Source organism: Nicotiana tabacum, chromosome 23 (assembly GCF_000715075.1).
Source record: "Nicotiana tabacum cultivar K326 chromosome 23, ASM71507v2, whole genome shotgun sequence".
NCBI lineage: Eukaryota > Viridiplantae > Streptophyta > Magnoliopsida > Solanales > Solanaceae > Nicotiana > Nicotiana tabacum.
The window spans coordinates 74,413,528-74,435,092 of NC_134102.1; positions in this window are offsets into that span (position 1 = coordinate 74,413,528).

The following is a 21,565-nucleotide window of genomic DNA, read 5'->3' on the forward strand; positions in this document are numbered from 1 at the left end:
CTTTGCAAACGTGACCCTCTTCTCGTGCTCGCGTAGCACAAACCATTCTGCCACCCAAAAACCTTCTACGTGAACATGAGGTCCCATTCGTGAACGCAATGGCTAACTGACCCCAACCTTCGCGAACACGATCCCCCTACAGTGAACACATAGACCTACGTGTGAGGTCCCTGTCTTCTCCTCTCTTCTTCGCTAACGCGACCCTAATCTCGCGTTCACGATGCACCATCATTCCCAGACCTTCGCAAACGCGGTTCCCCTCTCACGAACGCACTGAACAAACCTTCACATGCTTCCAGATACTCTTCGCGAACGCGTGACTCCCATCGCAAATGCGAAGAAGGAAACCAGATACTAGAAATCTGCAGCTGCAGCCATCTTGTAAGTCCAAATTCCCATTCGTTAACCATCCGAAATCCACTCGAGGCCCCCGGGACCTCAACCAAACCTACCAACAAGTCCTAAAACATCATATGAACTTAGTTGAGCCTTCAAATCACATTAAACAATGCTAAAACCATGAATCGCACATTGATCCAAGCCTAATGAACTAAGAAATTCCATCTTCAACAAACGATGCTGAAATCTATCAAATCACGTCCGATTGACCTCAAATTTTGCACACAAGTCACAAATGACATAATAGACCTACTCCAACTCCAGGAACCCCATTCCAAGACCGATAATCACTAAGTCCACTCTCGGTCAAACTTATAATTTTAAACTTTTGCCATTTCAAGCCTAATTCAACTACGAACCTCTAAATCATAATTCGGATATGCTTCTAAGTCCAAAATCACCCAATGGAGCTAACAAAACCATCGAAACACCATTCCAGAGTCGTTTACACATAAGGCAACATCCGGTCAACCTTTTCAACTTAAGCTTTCAACCTTGAGACTAAGTGTCTTAAGTCCTTCCGAAACCTCTCCAGACCCGAAACCAACTATCCTAGCAGGTCACATAGCAGCTACAAAGCACAGAATGAGCTGTAAATGGGGGAACATGGCTACAACTCTCAAAACGACCGGCCGGGTCGTTACATCCTCCCCCTCTTAAACAAAAGTTCGTCCTCCAACGGGTCTTGAAACGTACTTGGAGTCTCAAATAAGTGTGGATATCTGCTCTGCATCTCTTGCTCGGTCTTCCAAGTAGCCTCCTCAACTGGCTGACCTCTCCACTGCACCTTCAATAAAGCTATGTCCTTTGACCTCAACTTCAGAACCTACTGATCTAAAATGGTCACCGGCTCCACATCATAAGTCAAATCACGATCCAACTGAACCATGTTGAAATCCAAAACATGATACGGATCGCCGACATACTTCCAGAGCATAGAAACATAAAATACTGGATACACACTCGACAGACTAGGTGGCAAGGCAAGCTTGTAAGACACCTCTCCAATCTTCTAAAGCACCTCAAACGGACCAATATACCGAGGGCTCGACTTTCCCTTCTTTACGAACCTCATCACACCTATCATGGGTGAAACCTTGAGCTGTACATTCTCCCCAACCATATAAGCAACGTCCCGAACCTTCCTATCAACATAACTCTTCTGTCTAGAATGAGCCGTGTGAAGCCGATCCTGAATCAATTTAACCTTGTCCAAAGCATCCTGAACCAAGTCAGTACCCAGTAGCCTAGCCTCCCCTGGATCAAACCAACCTACCGGAGATAGACACTGTATCCCATAAAAAGCCTCATACGGAGCCATCTAAATGCTCGACTGTTAGCTATTGTTGTAGGCAAACTCCGCGAGCGGCATAAACTGATCCCAAGAACCCCTAAAATCTATGACACAAGTGCGTAGTATATCCTCCAATATCTGAATAGTGCGCTCGGACTGTCTGTCCATCTGAGGGTGAAATGTTGTACTCAATGTAACCTAGGTGCCCAACTGTCGCTGCACGACTCTCCAAAAATGTGATGAAAATTGCGTGCCCTGATCTAAAATGATGGACACTAGCACACCATGAAGGCGAACAGTCTCGTGGATGTAAATCTCAGCCAACTGCTCTAAAAAATAAGTAGTCCCAACTGGAATTAAGTGCGCGAACTTGGTCAGCAGATCCACAATCACCCAAATAGCATCAAACTTCCTCGAAGTTCGTGGGAGCCTAACTACAAAATCCATGGTGATACGCTCCCATTTCCACTCCGGAATCTCAAGCCTTTGAAGCAATCCACCCGGTCTCTGATGCTCATACTTCACCTGCTGATAGTTTAGGCACCAAGCTACAAACCCCACCATGTCCTTCTTCATTCTCCTCCACCAATAATGTTGCCGCAAATCCCGGTACATCTTCGTGGCACCCGTATGAATGGAATACCACGAACTGTGGGCCTCCTCAAGAATCAACTCATGTAGCCCATCTACATTAGGCACACAAATCTGACAATGCATCCTCAACACCCCATCATACTAGCGCTCTCTGATGCGATCAAATAAGGAAGACCGAGAAACTACAGAAGCTAGAACCCAACTGGGCTCCGAAACATCTAATCTCACGAACTGGTTGGCCAAGGCCTGAACATCAACCTCAAGAGGCCTTTCACCAATAGGAATGAATGCAAGGCTACCCACACTCACCACCTTTCTACTAAAGGCATCAACCACCACATTGGTCTTCCCGGGATGACACAGAATGGTAATATCATAGTCCTTTAGCAGCTCCAACCATCTCAGCTGCCTCAAATTTAGATCTTTTTGTTGGAACAAGTGTTGGAGACTCCAATGATCTGTAAATACCTTACAAGACACACCGTAGAGATAATGTCTCTAAATCTTCAATGCATGAACGATGGCAGCTAACTCCAAATCATGAAAAGGGTAGTTCTTCTCATGAGGCTTTAACTGACGCGAAGCATAAGCAATCACTCTACCTCCCTGCAACAAGACACACCCGAAATCTTTGACACAAGCACGTAGCATATCCTCTAATATCTGAATAGTGCGCTCGGACTGTCCGTCCGCCTGAGGGTGAAATGTTTTACTCAATTCAAATAGGTGCCCAACTGTCGCTACACGACTCTCCTAAACTATGATGTAAACTGCGTGCCTTGATCTGAAATGATGGACACCGGCACACCATGAAGGTGAACAATCTTGCGGATCTAAATCTCAGCAAACCACTCTAAAGAATAAGTAGTCCCAATTGGAATGAAGTGCGCGGACTTGGTAAGCCGATCCACAATCACCCAAATAGGCTTTTCCACTTAAGGCATCAGCCACCACATTGGTCTTCCCGGGATAATACTGAATGGTAATAGCATAGTCCTTTAGCAGCTCCAACCATCTCAGCTGCCTCAAATTTAGATCCTTTTGTTTGAACAAGTGCTGGAGACTCCGATGATCTATAAATACCTCACAAGAAACACTATAGAGATAGTACCTCCAAATCTTCAATGCATGAATGATGAAAGCCAACTCCAAATCATGAAAAAGGTAGTTCTTCTTATGAGGCTTCAACTAACGAGAAGCATAAGAAATCACTCTACCTCCCTGCAACAAGACACACCCAAAATCTGTGACACAAGCACGTAGCATATCCTCCAATATCTGAATGGTGCGCTCGGACTATCCGTCCGTCTGAGAGTAAAATATTGTACTAAATTCAACCTAGGTGCCCAACTGTCGCTGCACGACTCTCCTAAACTGTGATGTAAACAGTGTGCCTTGATCTGAAATGATGGACACCAGCACACCATGAAGGTGAACAATCTCGCGGATGTAAATCTCAGCAAACCGTTCTGAAGAATAAGTAGTCCCAACTAGAATGAAGTGCGCGGACTTGGTCAGCCGATCAACAATCACCCAAATAGCATCAAACTTCCTCGAAGTTCGTGGGAGCCCAACTATAAAATCCATGGTGATACGCTCCCATTTACACTCTGGAATATCAAGCCTCTGAAGCAATCCGCCTGGTCTCTGATGCTCATACTTCACCTGCTGACAGTTTAGGCACCGAGCTACGAACCCCACCATGTCCTTCTTCATTCTCCTCCACCAATAATGATGCCGCAAATCCTAGTACATCTTTGTGGCACCCGTATGAATGGAATACCGCGAATTGTGGGCCTTCTCAAGAATCAACTCACGTAGCCCATCTACATTAGGCACATAAATCTAACCCAGCATTCTCAACACCCCATCATCCCCTATAGTAACATCCTTGGCATCACTGTGTTGTACTGTGTCCTTAAGAACATGCAAATGAGGATCATCAAACTGGCGCTCTCTGATGCGATCTAATAAGGAAGACCGAGAAACTACACAAGCTAGAACCCGACTGGGCTCCAAAATATCTAATCTCACGAACTGGTTGGCCAAGGCATGTACATCAACTGCAAGAGGCCTCTCACCAATAGGAATGAATGCAAGGCTACCCACACTCACCGCCTTTCTACTCAAGGCATCAGCCACTACATTGGTCTTCCTAGGATGATACAGAATGGTAATATCATAGTCCTTTAACAGCTCCAACCATCTCAGTTGCCTCAAATTTAGATCCTTTTGTTTGAACAAGTGCTGGAGACTCCGATGATCTGTAAATACCTTACAGGACACACCGTAGAGATAATGCCTCCAAATATACAATGCATGAACGATAGCAGCCAACTCCAAATCATGAACATGGTAGTTCTTCTCATGAGGCTTCAACTGACGCGAAGCATAAGCAATAACTCTACCTCCCTGCATCAAGACACACCCAATACCAATCCGAGAAGCATTACAATACATTGTATAAGAACTAGAAGCGGAAGGTAGAACTAGAATTAAAGTTGTGGTCATGGCAGTCTTGAGCTTCTAAAAGATCTCCTCACACTTATCCGACCACCTAAAAGTAGCCCCTTTTTGGGTTAATTTAGTCAAAGGCGATGCAATAGATGAGAAACTCTCTACGAAGCGACGATAATAATCGACCAAGCTGAGAAAGCTCTGAATCTCCATAGCTGAGGATGGCCTGGGCCAACTCTGAACTGCTTCTATCTTTTTCGGATCAACCTGAATACCCTCGCTGGACACCACGTGCCCCAAGGATGCCACCAAACTAAGCCATAACTCACACTTGGAGAACTTGGCATAGAGCTTCTCCAATGTGGATCTGAACTTGGCAACCGCTGCAACACAATCCTCAAATGTTGGGCATGCTCCTCCTGGCTATGAGAGTACACCAGGATATCATCAATTAATACTATGACAAAGGAGTCAAGATAAGGCTGGAATACACTGTTCATCAGATGTATGAATGATGTTGGGAAGTTGGTCAGCCCAAAAGACATCACAAGGAACTCATAAAGACCATAACAAGTCCTAAATGTTGTCTTTAGAATATCCGAATCTAGAATCTTCAACTGGTGATACCCAGACCTCAAATCAATCTTAGAGAACACCCTAGCTCCCTGAAGCTGGTCAATAGATCATCAATGCACGGCCTAATAAACACATCCGCATAGTACTATCCTTCTTCTTCACAAACAGAACCGACATACTAGCCCTAATAAACCCCTTATCAAGAAGTTTCTGAATTTGTTCTTTCAATTCCTTTAACTCAGCTGGTGCCATACGATAAAAAGGAATAGAAATGGGCTGAGTGCCCGGCAACAAGTCAATACCAAAGTCAATATCCTTATCGGGCAGCATGCCAGACAGGTCTGCATGAAACACATCCAGAAAATCTCATACCACCAGAACAGATTCAATAGTAGGAGTATCAGTACCAACATCCCTCACAAAGGCCAAATAAGATAAACAACCCCTCCCAACCATCCGTTGGGCCCTCAAATTTGAAATTACTCTGCTGGGAACATAATCTAGAGAACTTCTCCACTCGATCCTTGGCAACCCGGCATCGCCAATGTCACAGTCTTAGTGTGAAAATGCAGAATAGCATGACATGGAGACAACCAATCCGTACCCAAGATCACGTCGAAATCAACTATACTAAGCAATAAGAGATCAACTCTAGTCTCCAATACCCCTATAGTCACTGCATATGACCGATATACACGGTCCACAACAATAGTATCGCCCACCAGCATAGATACATGAACAGATAAGACTAAGGACTCACGAGGCATATTCAGATAATGAGAAAAATACGATGTTATATACGAATAAGTGGAACTAGAGTCAAATAATGCAGAAGCATCTCCGTGGCATACTGAGACAATACCTGTGATCACTGTCTGAAGCAAAGACATCTGGTCTGGAAAGAAGAGCATAGAATCGGGCTTGACCACCTCCTGATCGACCTTCCCCTCTGGGAAGACCCCTAGCTGACTGACCTCCACCCCTAGCTAGCTGGGTGGGTGGTGAAGTAACTGGAGCTGAAGTTGTAGTCTGACTCCTCTGCTGATCTGGATCTCTCGGAAGGCAGGGGAAATGTCTCTTTATGTGACCCAAATCTCCACACTCATAAAAAACCCTCTCGGACAATGGTGGCAGGTACTGAGCCGGACGTCGAGAACCAGAATAACTATCCGAAGAACTTGGTACAGACGAACCCTGAACTGATGGTGCACGAGATAAACTCTGGGCTGGAAGAATACTGAGATATGACTGACCCAGATGACCACTGTATGAACCATGGCTAGATAATGCACCATGGTGAACTGGACGAGCCATCTGAGCGGGCCTATAAGGACGACCCCTGCTGTGGTAAGACTGCCCCCAAAAGGAACACCACTAGGATCACTCGATCCTCGAGGCCTCTTGGCCTCCCTCTTCTCAAGCTCGTGACTACGGACCATCTCTATCTGCCGAGCAATATTGACCACCTTGTCAAAACTAGCATCAGATACCCTCTCCCGAGTCATGAGGAACCGCAACTGATATGTGAGGCCATCATTGAACCTCCTAATCCTCCCCTATCCGTGGAAACCAACAAAACTACTTGACGAGCCAAAACGGAAAACCTCATCTCGTACTGGGTCACAGATATGCCATCCTGACGTAGCTGCTCAAACTGTCTGCACAGCTCCTCCCTGCGAGATTGTGGCATGAACTTCTCCAAAAAGTGAACGGAGAACTCATTCCATATAAGTGGTGCTGCACCGACCGATCTACGCCTCTCATAATCCTCCTACCATCTGATGGCAGCCCCAGTAAACTGAAAAGTAGTGAATGTGACCCCACTGTTCTCTAGAATACCTGCCATGTGAAGAATCCGCTGGCACCTGTCTAAAAAGTCCTAGGCATCCTCGGACTCAGCCCCACTGAATGATGGAGGCTGGAGTCTCCCAAATCTCTCTAGTCTCCTCTGCTCGTTATCAGTCATAATAGATCCACCTGAGCCTAAGTAGCTGCAACTAGCTGGGCTGGCAATACCTCTGACGTCTGAAGTCCCTGCATAACCTGCTATAGCGTACGGGTGGCGGGAGTCTAAGTACCTCCCCCAGCCTAAAAAGTGGCTGCTGCGGCTGGAACAGAAAACGCCTGACCAAGGCTGGTGCACACTGTCAAAATCTGAGCCAAAGCCTCCTGAAGGCCTGGAATCACAATTGGCACAACTAGTGCCTGAGTTGGCCCCACTGGCTCAACCCTATCTGGTACCTGCTCCTTAGCTAGAGCAACTGGTGGATCTGCAGGTCTAGCTGTTGTACGAGCTGTAACTCTACCCCTACCGCGACCTCAGCCTCTCGTGGCCCTAGCCGGTGGTATTGGTGGCTGTCCGTCCCGACCGGTTGCACGTGTCCTCACCATCTGTGAGAGAATAGAACAACAGAAGTTTAGTGACCGAAATCAACAAATTCGCACGACAAGAATACAAGAATGTGAAATTTCCTAAGGGTTCGGCATCCTCTCGAAGATAAGTACATACATCTCTGTACCGATCCTCAAAACTCTACTAAGCCTGCCCATGACTAGTGAGACGTATGTAACCTAGCCTTTGATACCAACTTGTCACGGCCCAACACCAACCCGTCGTGAGGGCGCCTATCATGGTACTAGGCAAGTCGACTATTCAGACATTTCCAGCGCTTTAAAACTTGAAAGATACTAAAACAGTTTAAATAAAGGAAAATCTCTTAAAACATGATAGGATATCATAACTCAATACATAAATTCTTCCCAAAATCGGGGTGTCACTGAGTACATGAGCATCTATGAAATAACAAAGTCTAGTACACTATCTAGAAGTAAAACTGAATAAATAAGCTGAAAGATAAGGGAGGAGAGTCAAGGTTTGCGAACGCCAAGCAGCTACCTCGATGATCTCCGAAGGTCTGGCCTCTGCAAATCAACAACCGCCGTAACCGAAAGCACCCGGATCTGCACACGAGATGCAGGGTGTAGCGTGAGTACAACCAACTCAGTAAGTAACAAGACTAACTATTGGACTGAAAGTCGTGACGAGCTCAACAGGTACAATTCATTACAGAATTAACAATACAGAAATGTAGGCATGTTTTCAAGTTCAACTGATAAAACTCAATAAAAGTAAAATAGATCAACCTTGAATGATATGAGGGATATGACATTTCAATATCTACATGCCACTGTACATGTTGTATGTGGTACACTACAATGGAAGCCTCGCGTACTCACATTCTTAGAGTACTCAATCACTCAATACAGTACGGGCAGGTCTAGCCTAGGGACGATCCATCCATCAATATAAATATATAGGGCAACTACATACCCAAGGAACTCCATCCCAAATGTGAATATATAGGGCAACTCTATGCCCAAGGAACTCCATCCCAAATATAATATCCATTGCGCTCATTGTGGGGGTGCAGACTCTGGAGGGGCTCCTTCAGTTCAAACAATATAATAAGCCATGTCCAAGTATAAGTAAATAAAAATATGTTGCGGCGTGCAACCCGATCCCTTAATATCCTCACAGTCAGGCCCTTGGCCTCACTCAGTCATCAATCTCTCCAGTCTCTCGGGCTCTCAATAATCATGATAAACAGCCCGAACAATGATGATATAATGCATCAATTAAGAACAACAGAGACTGAGATATAATATGGGAGTAAAAAATGTGACTGAGTACAGAGAGGCAATTTAACAGATAATTCAACATGTAACACGAACTCTGGGGGTCCCTACAGTATCAACACGTAGCCTAAGCATAATTTCTAACATGATTTATAGTTCAATTTCTATAACACATGGAGAATATACGGATAACAACCGATTAATCAACTATACAATTCTATGGAACGGACCGAGTCACAATTACTATTGTGCACGCCCACACGTCCGTCACCTCAACACCAATCACATGACACAGAATTCAGAGTTTCATACAATCAGAACCAGGTTTAGAATTGTTACTTACCTCAAACAGTGCAAATCCCTACTCCAACACACCCTTGCCTCGTGAATCGGCCTTCAAATACCTCGAATCTAGCCACAAACAGTTCGACACAATCAACACAAGCTAAAGGAATCAATCCCATAAGAAAATACTAAGTTATTAATCAAAAGTCAACTCAAAAGTCTGCCTCCGGGCCCATATCTCGGAATCCGATAAAATTTACAAAATCCAAACACTCATTCAAACACGAGTCCATCCATACCAAAATTACTCAAATCCGATAGCAAAATCTCAATCAAATCCCCAAAATTCGGCCTACGAACTTTCCTCCATTTTGCCCCAATTTTCCAACCCAAATCACTAATTAAATAATGAAATCAAAAACATAAACATGGAATTTAACCAAAACTAAGTAAGAATCACTTACCCCAATCACCCACTTGAAAAGCTCTCCAAGAATCGCCTCCCACCGAGCTCCCAAAATCAAATTGTAAAAATGAACTCAAACCCACGTTTTGAAATATTTAAGTTTCTGCCCAGGTGATCCTTCTTCGCGGCGTTCGCATAGCACAAACCATTATGCCACCCAAAAACCTTCTACGCGAACACGAGGTCTAACTTGCGAACGCGAGGTCCCACTCGCAAATGCGGTGACTAACTGACCCCAAGCTTCGCGAACGCGATCCCCCTACCGCGAACGCGTAGACTAACGCGTGAGGTCCCGACCTGCTCCTCTCTTCTTCGCGAATGCAACCCTCTTCTCGCGTTCGCGATGCACCATCTTTCCCAGACCTTTGCGAATGCGGTTCCCCACTCGTGAACGCGATGAACAAATATTCACCTGTCTCCTGATACTCTTCGCGAATGCGGGATTCCCACCTCGAACGCGAAGTAGGAAACCAGACATCAGAAATCTGTAGCTTCACCCATCTTTCAAGTCCAAATTCCCGTCTGTTAACCATCCGAAATCCACCTGAGGCCCCCGGGACATCAACCAAACCTACCAACAAGTCCCAAAACATCATACGAATTTAGTCCAGCCTTCAAATCACACTAAACAACGCTAAAAACCATGAATCGCGCATCGATTCAAGCTTAATAAACTAAGGAATTCCAACTTCAACAAACGATGCCGAAATCTATCAAATCACGTCCGATTGACCCCAAATTTTACACACAAGTCATAAATGACAGCACGGACCCACTCCAACTCCCGAAACCCCATTCCGAGCCCGGTAACCACAAAGTCCACTCTCAGTCAAACTTATAATTTTTAACTTTCGTCATTTCAAGCCTAATTCAACTACGGACCTCCAAATCATAATACGGACATGATCCTAAGTTCAAAATCACCCAACGGAGCTAACAGAACCATCGAAACTTCAATTCCGAAGTCGTTTACACATAAGTCAACATCCCGTAAACCTTTTCAACTTAAGCTTTTAACCTTGAGACTAAGTGTCTTAACTCCTTCCGAAACCTCTCCGGACCCGAACGAACTACCCCGGCAATTCACATAGCAGTTATAAAGTACAGAATGAGCAGTAAATGGGAGAACGAGACTACAACTCTCAAAACGACCGACCGGATCGTTATACTTGTATGCCTCAGTATTGTGTTAGGGTCAAGTACTTCTGAGTTATTATTTCCACATCATAATTATTGATTTAATTTTCCCAAAAGTGATCAATGGGTTCCCTCTTAATTATTGTTATGATGAACCTATAATACTAGTTAGTGTACTCAGAATTTACCTTTATCCTCCGATATAATAGTCAGTTGCATAGTCAGTTGCTGCTCTTCTCTTGTTTTTCTCTATAGATGTCTCTTTTTCTTGTTTAGTTTTCGTTTTCTATGCGGATCAATCTATAATGCAATATTGAGAGGATTTGACGGGGAAAAAAAACTGAGAGGGAAGGAAACATAGCACGAACTTGTTAAAGTAAAAGCTACTGGAGAGGATGCCTCCTTTTTCTTGGTTACATATAATTTTTGCTACTCTGGAGATTAATGTGTGTGCGCGCATATATATATATATATATATATATATATATATATATACGAGATTTTAAATTTTGTATTTTTTTATTTAGATTGTAAGTGATCATGAAAAATCATTTCAATTAAGAAAGATAAATAAAGGGAATAGCTAGGGAACTTTTCGATCGAACAATGAGAAACACTTAATTGTTTCAAGTCCAACTCTAATAATCATACCTTTCTCTTTTACTTTTTATTTTTGGGCGAATTGATCCCAGCAAAACAAAATTCATTATATATATAAAATTTAAGATAATTTATCACAAATATTTCTTTTAGTAAAGGGAAAGGAGCAAATTTCTCGTACTTAGTGTGCTGAGTGCTGACTACGTCCTTCAGACATCCCTACCAAAAGTTGCAGGACGAAGACAATTGCTATTTTGTTGAGACATATAAAAAGTGTGTAAATGTCAATTCTATAGAAAAGAAAAAGGCGTATAAGCTTTTATCGAAATATTTGTCTCTTCCTTTTGGCAAATATTACACAACCATGGCCAATAAGGAAAGTGGAGAATCTTGCCTGATCACTATCCTTTTTCTTCGTTGAAAATTAAAGGTCACATTAGGACTTAAGTTAGATATGTATAATTGATATTCTAACAATTTTTTAGATCACTAGTGTAATTTAGTGTCATAACATGTTATCATTTACCGTTTATTTCAAATTACTAATCAATATTATTAACTAAAATTATCTGCACTTACATTACAATTATTGACTTGATCATATAGGTATCATTACAGCGTCAGTGTATCGAAATTACCCTTTGTTGGATTATGGGTCGTGGGTCGCTCCATGGGGGCTGACTCGATCCGATTAGGAGAGATGAGTGAGAGAGGTTAAGGGAAGTTACCACTAGACCACAAACTCCACTAAACTGAACGTGCAAAAACAAAAAAAGGAGTGAGTGGTGGATTATCTTCCTTAACCGCTATTACTCTGCCTATTTATGTTAAGGAGATAATACAGAACTTTCAAGCGTAAGAATTTTCTTTGACTAATCCTTTCTACTCGAAAAACACATATAAGTTAGGGCATCTAATTTGTGGAGGATTAATGTGGAGCCCGTTGTTGCCCGTCATGTGGAGCTTGAAGACGAGCGGCTTGGTGCTGCTAAAGTTGTACCTAATGCCTTTATGGCAGAATCAAGTGGTACAAAGAGATCAAGCTTCAAGCGCAAGAGAAACTGGAAAAATGACGGAAAGGGTAAGGATATCGGAGAAGGATCCTCCAAGAAAAGAAACAAGCCAAATTCCAAGAAAGGAAAACGGTTCTACAAGAAGAAAGACAAGAGCAAGATGAAGTGCTACAATTGCCAAGTCCCAGGGCATTTTGCTCGTGAGTGCACTGAGCCGAAAAAGGTACCATTTCAAAATGCATCTCTTAGTGCTATATATGTTTCTTGCACTGTTTTTCTTACTGAATCTTATCCTGTGTGGATTGTAGACTCAGGGGCCACCGACCATGTGAGCTGTGATAGAGAAGCGTTTATAGAGTTTCGTCGAGTTTCACCTAGATCAAAGCATGTATATGTGGGAAATAATGCAAAGTTTGAAGTCAAAGGGATAGGTACTTGCAGAATGGACATACGTGGTGGCCGATCTTTGATGTTGCATGATGTCCTGTATGTTCCAGAGATTCGACGAAACTTAGTCTCTGTGTCTGTTCTTCTAGATTTAGATTTCAATTTGAACTTTAGTCGTAATGGTCTTAGAATTACTCAAGACAATGCTTTTTATGATTTTGGACATCGTTATGATGGTTTTATTATGTTAGATTGTAATCCTTCTACATATAACTATTATGTTGATCGTTGTATTATGGCATGTTATTCTAGTAACAATGATATTGATGTTATTATATGGCATGCAATATTAGGTCACATCAGGCAGGATCAAAGAAATAGGTTGGCTAAGGAAAGACATTTGGGTTCTTTCTCTAAAATTGAAATGCCAACTTGTGAAAATTGTCTTGCCGGAAAACCATTTGGAAAGGCAAAGAGGGCTGATTTTCCATTGTAATTAATTCATTCTGATATCTGTGGTCCAATAAATGTGAGGACTAGGTCCGGTGCTTTATATTTCATTATGTTCATTGATGATTTCACACGCTTTGGTTATGTCTATTTGATTTCTCATAAATCTGAAGCACTTGAATGCTTTAAGAAATATTTGAATGAAGTTGAGAATCAATTAGGCAAAAGGATTAAAACCTTAAGAACTTATAGAGGACGTAAATATCTATCAAAAGAATTTGAAGAATTGTGCATTGAAAAGGACATCACTAGACAGTTAACTATTCCGTACACACCTCAACAAAATGGTGTAGCAGAGAGGAAGAATAGAACACTACTGGACATGATAAGGTCCATGATAGTGCAGGTAAATTTACCTATCTCATTTTTGGGAGATGCGTTATTGACTGCAACCTACATATTGAACAAAGTGCCTTCTAAATCAGTTTCTTCCACTCCTTATGACCTATGGACTGATCATAAACCAAACTTAAAGGATTTACGACCCTAGGGTTGTGCTGCATATGTAAAAGATTCTTTTAGCAAGTTTGGTAAATTAGGTCCAAAAGGCAAGAAATGTATCTTTATAAGATATTCAGAACACTCCAGAGGGTATGTGTTCATTGGTGAATTAGAGGATTGAAGTGTTACTGAGATTGAATCACAAGATGTCATCTTTCAGGAAAATGATTTTCCAAAGAAGGGCGAGGTAAAGAATGAAGAGCCTCTTTATGAAATGTTGAACTCAGATAGTCAGCAAGTGTCTTTTGACACAGTCGATATTCAAATTGATCAAAATCTTATTCTTGATCTGAGTGGGAGTGGGAACTCTCAATCCCAAAATCCTTCTGACGAACCTAAATTTCAACTACGAAAGAGTGCCAAGAAAAATATACCCAAACGTACTTATGAAATTGAAGATTATATTTTCTTGGTATCTCCCACAGAAATGGATGAGCCAAAGTCTGTGACTGAGGCTTTATTGAGCCCTGGAAAAGATGAGTGGATGAAAGTAATGAAAGAAGAATTAGAGTCCATGAAAACCAATAAAGTCTGGGATCTAGTTGACCTTCCGCATGGGAGTATAGCCATTGGGAACAAATGGGTTCTCAAAGTTAAACGCAAAACGGATGGGTCAATAGAAAGATACATGGCACGATTGGTGGCAAAAGGCTTTACTCAAGAAGCCGGAATAGATTATGAGGAAACATTTTCACCAGTTGTGAAGTTTACCTCAATTCGCTTACTTTTGGCTATTGTTGCACGTTTGGATTTGGAATTACATCAAATGGACGTCAAGACATATTTTCTCAATGGAGAACTAAACGAAAAAATCTATATGGAAAAACCTGTAGGCTTCATCGTTAAAGGTCAAGAAAAGAAGGTCTGTAGATTGAAAAGATCTATTTATGGCCTGAAGCAATCTTCAAGGCAATGGCATTTGAGATTTCACAAGGAGGTGATCTCATATGATTTCACCATGATCAATGAAGACCATTGTATTTATGTAAAGAAGTCCAATGGGATGTTTGTATTTCTTTCTCTTTATGTAGACGATATTTTATTGGCCGGAAATAATTTGGAGTATTTGAAAACTATCAAGTCATGGCTATCAAAGTTATTTGACATGAAAGATATGGGCGAGGCAGACTATATCCTTGGAGTTAAGATCCAAAGAGACCGTTCTAAAAAGTTATTAAGTCTATCTCAAGAAATTTATATAAAGAAAATTTTGGAGCGTTTTCACATGAATAGTTGTAAATCCATGGATACTCCTATAGCGAGAGGTGAAACGTTAAGCCTTGAAATGTGTCCCAAGACTGAAAATAAAAAGGAAGACATGTCTCGAGTTCCATATTCAAGTGTTGTCGGGAGCTAGATGTACGCTATGATATATACTTATCTAGACATTTATTATGCCGTAGGTCTGGTTAGCAGGTATCAATCCAATCCTGGAAGAGATCATTGGAAAGCTGTGAAGAGAATTTTCAAATACCTAAAGGGAACTGTAGATTATTTACTATGTTATAGCGGAAATGATTTATACTTAAGAGGATATACAGATGCCGATTGGGCTGGTGACCGGAATGATAGAAAATCAACATTCGGTTATGCCTTCTTACTTAATGGTAGTGCTATATCATGGAAAAGTAAGAAATAAACTTGTACAACCCTTTCAACGATGGAAGCTGAGTTTGTGGCTTGTGCGTCTGCAGTACAAGAAGCTGTTTGATTGAAGAGATTCTTTGAGTATTTGGATATTACAAAAAACTTTCAGGATTCCATGACTCTATATTGTGATAGTCAAGCGACAATTGCATATACAAAAGATCCTAAGTATCACAGCAAGACAAAACACATTGACATCAAGTATAACTTTGTGAGACACATAGTAGCAAGTAGAGAGATACATTTACAATACATTCCTACGCGAAGCATGATAGCTGATCCTTTTATAAAGGCGATATCTAGAGACCTGTTTAAGAAACATGTTATGGCTCTAGGTTTGCGAAGGATATGAACATATTTATGTATTGTAAAATGACTATAGTATTATAATATGCTCATCAAAATTTGACTCTTGAATTTATGCTTATATCTCGTATGCATGTGATAAATGTTTTGTTGATAAAGTGTGTCGAACAAGTCGCGAGATTGGTTCTCTCACACGAGCAATCGCCTCTTACGTTAAGAATCATGAAGAGATGAGACCTTATAGAACCTTGGATAATACGAGGTTATATTTACTTGTAGAGGTCGGTCTTGACAACTAATCAGACTTACGAATTTCACTATTCGATTATGACTTGTTTTGTAAGTCAGATGCAAGTTTCTCTAAGAAGATGGTTTGAGGATTATTGAAGTGAGAAACTCGGGTTAGACATTTGGAGGTGTCTAGACCAAGATATATATGGTGTTGAATGATTAAAAGAATAAGACACACGCGCCAATATAAGGTGGGAACACCGTAATATGTGTTTTATACCACGTGTGCTATCGATCATGAGATAACGAAAGAATGAATCCCTGCTTCTTCATTGTGTGAGATCCCAAAGAAGTTAGAGTAACTCTGATTGAAATACCCTTTGACCTTTTACTGTCTCTTGAAGTGCCAATCAGTGTTGCTACTTTAGCATGCCACTAATAGCCATGAGTGATTCGGCAATCCAGTGCATATCTAGAAAAGCAGTTGATTTGGAATGAAAAGATTCGAGTAGAAAGGAAAGACGACTAAAATTTAGTAATTTAACTTGTATTCATAGGTCGACCATTACACTTACCATGAGGGTATTGGGTGTAATTGTGGATACAATATTATATGAGAACTCGAGTTTGCCTCTTTCGAGGATGAGGGACCGAATAAGTAGCTACTGCAATAGCGAATGATGTCTGGGGTATTGCGAGTAATAATATCCTCATGCTAGTAGTGAATCCTTTCTATATATAATTGGATTTCTACATAGAGTTTTAGTACAACCTTTAATTGGTTTTCGAATGTTACATCTCTTTGTGCTCGCAGGTCGCACCAACTATTTGCCAGTGTGAACTGTGTGTCAAAGAGATCGGTCTAGCCCACTATGAGCGAAGTCGGAGATGTTGGATTATGGGTCGTGGGTCGCTCCATGTGGACTGACCCGACCCGGATTTGGAGAGATAAGTGAGATAGGTTAAGGGAAGTTATCACTAGACCACAAAATCCACTAAAGTGAACGTGCAAAAAAGAAAAGGGTGAGTGGGGGTTATCTTTCTTAACCACTATTACTCTGCCTATTTATGTTAAGGAGGAAATACAGAACTTTCAAGCATAAGAATTCTCTCTGACTAATCCTTTTTACACGATAAACACATATAAGTTAGGGCATCTAATTGATGGAAGATTATCTCTTTTTCATAGTGATTCAAAGTTCGATTTGGGGCAATTATTTTGGTGGTGAGTTCAATAATTCTTTTGTTTCATAAAAAAGGTACACACTTTTTTTTTATCGCTCGGCGTTTTAATCTAACACACTTTATATAATATTATGCAACTTTATAGTGGTGGAGCTTGTCTTTTCCCATACAAAAGCACGTCAAATAATAGCTGTAACCAAGTAGTTCTTGAAAGTAATGGTGCCATTTGTATATAACAAAAAATTAAGACTTGATATTTGACTCCACTAATCCACTTAATTCTTGCTATATTGGCCGCTTACTTTTGTAATCTTTTTGTGTCTATATGCTATAGCAACTAAACCTACTTCTTATTGCATTACATATTAATTTTAACTTATTAACATCTTACCAATTACTTGCTGAGTAAAATATAGTATAATGTAAAATATGTTTTATAAGTTGAAGTAGATTTGGTTTCATAGGCCACACTAGTATAATAAAGGGGTTAAGTATGCTCTTTAAGGCCAGTTGCACGAAAAAGAAATGTTTTCATATCATCTGAAATCTGAATCAACAAGGATATTTAGGAAGATCAAAGATCTAAATAAATCCAAATTGTGAATACAGCTAGCTAATCCATCAAGAATTGTAAAGCATTTCTCAAAATCACCATTTGTATAGGATAAGCTTTGAGGGTGTAAGATCTTTTATATATGAAAAACAAACTGTGTGTCACGACCCAAAATCCACTACAGGTCGTGATGGCTCCCAACGCCGCCGTCAGGCAAACCAATGAAAATTTACCAATTTAATTACCCATTTCAGAAATATGAAATCAAAATATTTCCTTAATTAGACAGTATAAAAATAAAATTTATAGAGTAAATGAAAATATCTGCACGAACCACAATAATGAATAACCTGAAAGAACCCCCAAAACCCGGTGTCACAAGTACATGAGCATCAACTAGGGAATATGATAAAATACAACATCTGTATGGAATACAAATTAGACAGGAGTATGTAAACAACTCTGATGGATACTCTATATGCTGCGGATTTGTAACATGGAATTCAGCTCATCATAAGTCCCTGCAATAGCCGCGCCTTTACGCCCAAAAGATCACTAGACATATATGTACCTGCATAAAATATGCAACAAGTATAGTATGAGTACGTAAATCAACGTGTACCCAGTAAGTATCAAGCCTAACCTCGAAGAAGTAGTGACGAGAGGTCGACATCGACACTTACTAAAGGTCCAATAAAGCAACATAATAAAGGCGTAAGCAGATATGAAGTGCACAACAATAGTGGGATAAATCTGTAAGGTATATAATCTTCCAATTATTCCTCTTAAAATATAAGTATTTTGATCTTGTATTCTACATTAATATCTTAGAAAATTTCCAAGTGTCAATACCAATTATGTAAGAAATACCATAAAATGCCGGGTTTCAGTGGGAGATTAATCTTGTGAATACTCGAACTACTTGCGATAACGCACGATTCTGTCGAGGTCGTTCGACCCGATCCAAAATAATTTGTACACTGCCGAGGGACGTGCGGCACGATCCATAGATGTATCGATACTGCCGAGGTATTCGGCCCGCTCCACAAGAAAGGAGGAAACTTTATGAACCTCCGGAATGAGAAGCTATGACGAGACTGACACGTAAGGATGTACAATTTCTATTAACGGTCGAGTAATTCGCACAAAAATTCAGGTACGTGAAATTTCGGCCTTCTACTATTTCCTCTAACAATTTCCAATATGATTCAGGTACTTCAATTAACAAATGATGCAAACATTACAAGTAATTCATGATTTGGGTCTTAAATTACCCGGAGATAAGCATAATTAGTAGCTAGGAACGGACTCTCATCACCTAGCACGTACGTAGCCCCCGCAATTAGCAGCAGATATTAATTTAAATCACATATGGTGTAAATTCCCTCTTACAAGGTTAGACAAGAGACTTACCTCGCTCCAAAGTTCCATAGCCGGCTCTAACGCCACTCTAACACATCAAACTGATGTTTGTCGATCCAAAAGTATGCAAACAATGTGCAAATCAATCAATATGTGTTTTAATACCAATAACTAATCAATTTAAATAATTTTTAACTCCGCTCGAAAAGTTGGCAGTGAGGCCTATGCCTCGGAACCCGACGAAACTAACAAAATCTGACAACCCATCCAATTACGAGTTCAACCATACTAATTTCACTCAAATCCGACTCTGAATCAGTATTCAAAAATCAAAAATTCATTTTTATGAAATTATAGAAATTTCCTTCGATTTCCCTTGAAGATTCGATAATCATACACCAAAAAGGAAGATTAATTCATGAAATATAATTACAAGGGAATCAAGCACATTTATCCCAAGTTGTGTGGTGAAATTCCTCTCAAATGCCGCCCAAACCGAGCTCTAAAATCCGAAAAATGGGTGAAAATATCTAACCCTCGAACTTAAAGTGTTCTGCCTAGTCATTTCCGCTTCTGCCGACACAAGAGACGCTTCTGCGGTGTCGCTTCTGCGACACGAGCTCCGCTTCTATGGAATCCACTAGCCAATCGACCCCTCGCACCTGCGGGTCTTCATCTGCTTTTGCGCAACCGCATGTGCGAAGCCAAATGCGCTTCTGCGCTCCGTATCGCTTCTGCGGGATCGCAGATGCGCCCCAATTTTCGCTTCTGCGTTCCTCCCCAGCCAAGCCTACTAGCGCTTCTGCGATCAATTGTCCGCATTTGCGGACTCGCATCTGCGCCCATATTCCGCGGATGCAAAAAAACCAGAACCAACATACCTATAGCACAGCAACATGAAACGAAAATGATCCGAACCTCATTCGAAACTCACTCGAGCCACCCGGGACTCCGTTCCAACATACCAACAAGTGCCATAACATAACACGGACCTGCTCGAGGCCTCAAATCACACATATCAATACCAAAATTACAAATTGCACCTCGAAGTGAACTTATAAATTTTTCAAACTTTCAAATTCTATATCTTGTGCCGAAACATATCAAATCAAGTCCGATTGACCTCAAATTTTTCACACAAGTCCAAATTGATATTACAAACCTACTCCCACTTCCAGAATCGAAATCCGACCCCGATATAAAAAAGTCCACTCTCAGTCAAACTTCCCAAAAATCATCCAATTTCCAACTTTCACCAATTGACGACGAAACAACCTATGAACTTCCAAATCAATGTCCGAACATGCTCCTAAAACCAAAAATTACCATACGGAACAATCAGCAGGCTCGGAATCCCAAATTGACATCGATAACATCAAAATCCACTTCAAACCACACTTAGGAAATTATTAAACCTTAAAAATGCTAACCTTCCGTAATAGGCATCAAAATACTCCTGGGCAACCCGATACTCGACTCGAACATACGCCCAAGTACGAAATCAACATACGAACCTATTAGAACCTTAAATTCCTGATTCTGAGGTCGTTTACCAAAAATCCAAACCTTAGTCAATTCTTCCAACTTAAAGCTTCCGAATTTAGAATTTTCTTCCCAAATCAACTCCAAACCTCCTGAAATTCGATTCCGACCACGCGTACAAGTCATAATACCTGAAGTGAAGCTACTCAAGGCCTCAAACCGCCGAACGACGCGCTAGAACTCAAAATGACCGGTCGGGTCGTTACATTCTCCCCCACTTAAACATACGTTCATCCTCAAACATGGTAAGAGCTGCTCCGGACTTGTCCAAAATTACTGTTTATCACCTTGTGCACCTACCTGTGCCATCACAATCCTAGTTTGGCACCTCACCTCGAGTCGGACTGAAGGTCCTCCTTTTTATTCAATTAATAAGCCTTAAAACCAAATTCAAACCTCCGAATTTCTTTACAACACCTTATTCTACTATACCAACACCGTATCAATCACTACACACTGTACTAAAACATGATCGTGCACCTTTGCTGAAATCACACAGTGCACCACATAAGTCGGTTGCCCATAGTAACATCCCTCAACCACAATAGCTGAAACATTTACGAAGCTGATGTCCGCAATATACCTCATAACGCATATAAGCCCGGTTTCAATCCTATTGTACAATCGCGACAAAAGAGACGTGTAAACTCATAACCTCCTGCCGAATCAACGATTCGTGGAGTCTCTCCTCCTGACAAGAACCATTACCTCATTCTGAACAGAATAACGATATTTTCTCTTTAATGTACCTTATATAAACATGATCACACTACCTTCAGGTCCAATAACCTAGTCTCACCCAGTACAAACTGTTCTGGAAACAAGCCACCTCAGACACTACCAAAAGTCTCATATGATGCCCACAGTGCGCCAATAAGCTACGA